This window comes from Hyperolius riggenbachi, chromosome 4 (genome assembly GCF_040937935.1).
Source record: "Hyperolius riggenbachi isolate aHypRig1 chromosome 4, aHypRig1.pri, whole genome shotgun sequence".
In the NCBI taxonomy this organism is placed as follows: domain Eukaryota; kingdom Metazoa; phylum Chordata; class Amphibia; order Anura; family Hyperoliidae; genus Hyperolius; species Hyperolius riggenbachi.
This window is the reverse complement of record NC_090649.1, coordinates 294,450,987-294,457,689: the sequence shown is the minus strand read 5'-3', so window position 1 is coordinate 294,457,689 and position 6,703 is coordinate 294,450,987.

Below are 6,703 nucleotides of genomic sequence, written 5' to 3'. Positions count from 1 at the left end.
CAGAAGTTAGCAATCCTTACCTGGGTCACATCAGCAAATAGTGAAGTTGAAACTATATGTTTTTTTTATTATTATTAATATTATAATTTGATGCAGCTTTTCCAAAGAATTTCCATTTTATAAAGTCAAGTGCCTGAGGATCCATTCACGAAGTAGCTGTAGTTGCAAGGAAGGTAGATGTTCAGCGGTGAGAGCTGCTCTCTGACTAGGGGGAACACATAGCCGCCTTCAAGGAAAACTCTTTAGAAATGCTATTTAAAATGCCAGGAAAACAATAGTTCTGTTTTGGGAGGGTTCTCAGTTCATATTGGTCGAGCGAAGTGTATAAAGTTTGCTAACCATTTTTAAAAAATCCCTTGCAGATTTTCTGGATCACTTATGTTTTCTGCTTTACCTCTTATAAAGACCATTCAAACTTAAAATTAAAGAATACATCACAGGGCTAGTGCTGACTATTTCAGCACTGCTCTGTATTGCTTATTCAATGTTCAGTTACTTTGTTGCCTAAAACTGATAAGGGTAAAGAGAGCTTGAATTCAAATCACGAAAACAATCGATGTGAACACGATTTTTTAAAAATCGTGTTCACAGTATAGCTCAGCCTTAACTCTTGCATATGGGTTACAAACTTGTTTTTTGGAAACTTTGGATTATAGTTTTGTTTTGTTCTTGTTTTCTCAATGTTTGCCATTGACCCTTTCAATACTGTATAAGGCCAAATTAAAAACATTGATCTTTTTTTCTTACAACTCCATTTTCCCTTGACTTTTTCATTTCAGCATGAGTGATTACATGGCAAAATGTCTTTCTTCATGCTTTTGTATTTGATTGTGCAGTTTTCTTTAGCAATACAGAGTCAATAAAAAAGAACAAATCACAGCTTCTAGCAGCATGTTAAAGAGAACCCAAGGTGTAAAATAAAAAATAAAAAAGTAAATACTTACCTAAGGAGAGAGACGCCTCTAGATCCTCCTGCAGGCTTCCCACGCTGTCCTCTGATCCTCCACCGCTACCTGGGACCCTCCTGCAGGCCTCTGGTTTATTGTTTAGGCATGGCCGTATTCGCATGGGCGCAGTAAGGCTGCACTTGTGTATGAAGAAGAGCGCAGCCCTGATGTTATTACTGACAAGCACTTGTCGGTCATTTTCAAAGGATCTGTCCACGGCGGCGGGGAACCGGAGGATGCTGTGGAAAGCCTCTTTAGGATCCAGTTTTGTTTTTTTTTGGGTATGTCTTTTCATACTCGAAGTTCGCTTCAGGTACACTTTAACAATACAGCAATTTAATAGGTCTACTTTCTCCTTCCTGAATAAGCCAATTTGCAAGCTGGATAAATTTTGGCTCCACCCTGCCATGGCAGTATTGCTTCGGGGACTGCCCTGTATGGCATATTGAGCTCTGACTTTTCTTATTTGAAATGCACTGCAAATCATGAAGCGCCTGAAGTGAACATCAGTCTTCTGCCATTCACTGAGCTTCTCCTTCAGTAAGGCCTGGTGCACACCAAAACCCGCTAGCAGATCCGCAAAATGCTAGCAGATTTTGAAACGCTTTTTCTTATTTTTCTGCAGCGTTTCAGCTAGCATTTTGCGGTTTTGTGTAGTGGTTTTGGTATAGTAGATTTCATGTATTGTTACAGTAAAGCTGTTACTGAACAGCTACTGTAACAAAAACCGCCTGGCAAATTGCTCTGAAGTGCCGTTTTTCAGAGCGGTTTGCGGTTTTCCTATACTTAACATTGAGGCAGAAACGCATCCGCAATCCAAAATCTGCAGCAGCCCGGGAGTATGCGTTTCTGCAAAACGCCTCCCTCTCTGGTGTGCACCAGCCCATTGAAATACATTACCCTAGCAGATCCGCACCCGCAAGCAGATCGCAAACAGCAGCGGAAACGCTCCGGTGTGCACTAGGCCTAAATCATGCCTTGTGCATATTATTGCAAGGTTTCCTGGAATCACCTCCTAAGTATGATATACATAATTTAATGTGTAGCCCAGACTAGCACAGCCACCTTCAGGCTTCAGCTCTGCAGCTGCACAAACGTCTACATGTCAGTATGTCCACCATGTTTCTCATGAAGTCGTTTTATACCTACTAAACCTTTTCATCTTCTCTGCAAAATAAAATTCACTGTTATCCTTCCTGCTTACAGCGGTTCTGTATTCCATGTGATTGCAGTATCCAATAAAAATACCCTTTAATTCATTCACTTTTTCTTTTCTTGTATTACTTGAAATTAATGTATGTGCAGTTAAAGTGGACCTGAATGCAGAACTTCCTCTCTGCTCTAAAAGATAAGCAGTAGCATAATAACCTTTAAAGAAAAACGTATTTAATACAGCTGATAGAAGTCCTGCAATAAATCTGCAGAGTGTACAACTTTCTGCTTTCATGGAAGAAGACATAGGGGTAACATCCTTTGTTTACAAATAAGCTGCTCTGCCATGGACTGTCGAATTCCTGAGCTGACACAGTTGAGAGATCAAGTTACACTTGTAATTAGTCATAGATTGGGGGGGGGGGGGATTAGACAGGCTAAAATCTCTATATACATACAGGGTGCATTTCTCTATGTTTTCCTTCTATCCTGTGCAAGAGGTCAGGTCCACTTTAAAGGGTAATGTTGTGAGCTCTATGTGCTGTGTAGTAAAAATAAATAGCTGTAGACTTTTTTTGAACCATATGGTGATAAATGTGTTACTTTTTCCCCTTCCTGAATTAAAAAATATACCCACAGCTTATGTGAGAATTTTCATAGTCTTGTATAACTAAGGCTCAAGTCTATCTCATTTAATTTAAGGTTATCTTAGCTTGGTGTGATTTGCCTTCTTAAAACAGAAGGAAACTTGCAATAATTCAGCTTTAAGGCCTAGTGCACACCAGAGCGGTTCGGCTGCGGTTTGCGATCCGCTTGCGGGTGCGGATCCGCTAGGGTAATGTATTTCAATGGGCTGGTGCACACCAGAGCGGGAGGCGTTTTGCAGAAACGCTTACTCCCGGGCTGCTGCAGATTTTGGATTGCGGATGCGTTTCTGCCTCAATGTTAAGTATAGGAAAACCGCAAACCGCTCTGAAAAACGGCACTTCTGAGCGGTTTTGCAGGCGTTTTTTGTTACAGTAGCTGTTCAGTAACAGCTTTACTGTAACAATACATGAAATCTACTATACCAAAACCGCAAAACGCTAGCTGAAACGCTGCAGAAAAATAAGAAAAAGCGTTTCAAAATCTGCTAGCATTTTGCGGATCTGCTAGCGGTTTTTGGTGTGCACTAGGCCATAGTGAACATTTGTGGTTACCCACAATGCACCAATACTGAATATGCAAATTATCTCATTTTGCCCCTGTAAGCCAGACAAGCATACAGAACCGCTGGTGTATAGCAAGCCTATAGCTCTAAATTTTACACAGCCACATCAACCCCACATGTAGACAGCCTGTTTCGTACCTTTGGTCTTCATCAGTACATGGCAGGGATTGATATGGCTGTATGGGCAAAAAGAATTAAAAAACTGGCGGCTCGCAGCTTGTCCAGCTTCCTCCCTCCCTTTGGAAAATGAGCCCAAAAGATTTGTTAATAACTCACTCAATCGCACTTTCCAGCGGCGATCTCTATGATAATGGTGGCATCATGTGACATGTTTGCATGTACTGACAGCAGGTCACATGACACTGCCGTTGCCATGGAGAGCCTGATTGGGTACCGTAAGTTGCTTCTTTTGTACATGCACTGCATATATTTTTTTAAGAATGATGGGAGGGAGAGGGGGTGGAATTCCACTCTCTATCACCAACCCAGCTTCATAGCAGCCGCGGGCCATAGTTTGCCCAGCACTGGACTAGACCGCACTGTGCCAAAAACACCTTGATTGTTTTGTACATGAAAATGCTTGTTACTTTGACGGTACTGATGGAACCTTTATCTTTGGAAACATTCGAGTAAAGAAAACCTTTTTTTTAATTTATTTTTTATTAAAGCACTGCTGGCTCAAAGACTGTACTGTATGTATTTGCATCAGGATTCTTCTTCAGAGCACCGATGCTGAAGTATTAACTGAACAACCCACAATTTAATCTGTGCCAGTTTTTGTGGAATTTTTTTTAATCAATTAACAAAAGTGTCCATTGTTTCTAATTCAGCAATAAATCTTTATAGTCCAAGAATATGAGCCTTAAGGTCCGTACACACGCCGGACTTTAGGCAACGACGGGTCCGTTGTTGCCTCCCGCTGGGTGGGCGTGCCAGCGACAGTCCGGCGTGTGTACGCTGTCGTCAGACTGATACGGCTGTTTCTGAGCGATCCGCCGGGCGGATCGCTCAGAAACAGCCGTATCAGTCTGACGACAGAGCGTACACACGTCGGACTGTCGCTGGCACGCCCACCCTGCGGGAGGCAACGACGGACCCGTCGTTGCCTAAAGTCCGGCGTGTGTACGCTGCTTTACTCTACTTATGCTGCATACACACTTGAGATAAAAGTCTTTGGAAAAGGCAAGATCACAAACTAATTTTACCCCATTCCATGTAGTATGAGAGCCATACCAACACAGTCTATTCTATGGAGCTGCACTTCCCATCAGATAAAATCTTTGCAAGATGCTGCACACAAAGATGCTGTACACATTCAAAAGATCATTATCTGCAAAAGATCTCTTCCTGCAATAGATCCATTCCTGCAAAATGCATTCATAGTCTATGAGATCTGCAGATCATCATACACACCTTGTTTACCAGGCAATCATCTGCAGATCAGATCCACCAGGATGGATTTTCAGATCTGCAGATGATTGCCAGATATGCAGATGAAGTCTGTTAAACCAGGTGTGTATGAGGATCTGCAGATCTCATAGACTATAAATGCATTTTGCAGGAATGGATCTATTGCAGGAAGAGATCTTTTGCAGATAATGATCTTTTGAATGTGTACAGCATCTTTGTGTGCAGCATCTTGCAAAGATTTTATCTGATGGGGAGTGCAGCTCCATAGAATAGACTGGTGTAGGTATGGCTCTCATACTACATGGAATGGGGTAAAATTGGTCTTTGATCTTGCCTTTTCCAAAGACTTTTATCTCAAGTGTGTATGCAGCATTAGTCATAATGAATGGTCACAAGCTGACCAGCATGGTTTATTCAAGCAAAGTGATGAGCACCTGGTCGTCTCTTCCTTGCCATAGCATCTCTCCCTCAAACTGCAGCAGTCCATGCTTCCTGCCCCTCAGCAAAACGCCCACAAGTTTATTAGAAATGGTTACATAGGCTTCAAACAGACGCCCAAATGTCACCCTTGTTAGTCCATCGTCCCCTTTCACTCCGATTCTTTGGATGACAATGCACAAATCTTCCACTTCTTTTCCTACATGTTTATTAGCATCCTTGCCTCTCTGTTCTGTGCGGGAACCAGCTATTGGCTTACCATAGTCTGGATCCTGTGTGTCCAGATGGGCGGAGCCAGGCTCTATGACATTGCTAAAGGGGTTCTTTTTCTGATAGTCCGCGTGTTCCTTTGCCCAGGTTTGCCATGTGTTCTTAAGATCACCAACAGAGCTGTAACCTTGCTTGTTTTTCTGTTCCAAGTGATCCATGACTTATTTCCCCTTAGTCGCATTCAATTGCTTGACATATAAGAAAAATGAAGATGACACACATTTTAATGAATACTGATTACACAAAAATAAATGTCACTCTTTTTTAATTCAATCTCATTCATCAAAGTAATGGTGGTGCCTGTTTCTCAAGTTTGGATTACCAGAGTTGAAGGACAACTGAAGTAAGAGGTATTTTAAGGCTGCCATATTTATTTCCTTTTAAACAATACCAGTTGCCTGGCTATCCTGCTGATCTATTTGGCTGCAGTCATGTCTGAATAACACCAGAAACACGCATGCAGCTGAACTTGTCAGATCTGTCAATGTCAGAAACGCCTGATCTGCTGTATGGTTGTTCAGGGTCTATAGCTGAAAGTATTAGAGGCAAAAGATCAGCAGCATGGCCAGGAAACTGGTATTGTTTAAAAGGAAATAAATATGGCAGCTTTCATATCCCTCTCGCTTCAGTTGTCCTTTCCTATCTCTTGACTGCATTTTCACCAATCCCTGTATATTAAGAGAAATCACTTATGAAATACAGTAGTCTCATTATAATAAACTCTGATATATTAAACATCTTGCAAAGTAAACTGGGCTCTCAGGTCCTGACCATACTTCTGCAGGAATATACACTGTATGATGAAGCCTGATATAAATAACTTCTGATATAGTACATTGCTTGGCCAAGTTCCTCGACATTTACAATAAGAGGATTTTAATGACACTTGAGTATAATAGTGGTGTCACCTTGTGTATGCTTGTTACAGCAGGAGTTGTAGAAAACCAAAATTAGCTTACCTGGTAATGCTGTTTTTAATAACCCTCCAGGACAGGTGCTACATATGAGATATGGGCTCCGCCCTCAACAGGAAACACAAAGAACTAGCTCTCTATAAGTTCCACCCCTCAGTATCCACCTGCCAGTACGTTCCAATTAACTGTCCTGATACCGATTCTTCTTTCAAACAATTTAACAAAAAACTTGCATGTACATAAACATCCGTATAAACACACAAATATATGCTTCAGTCAATATTATACATAAATATATATATCAAAATGGGTGGGTCACCTGTCCTGGAGGGTTATTAAAAACAGCATTACCAGGTAAGCTA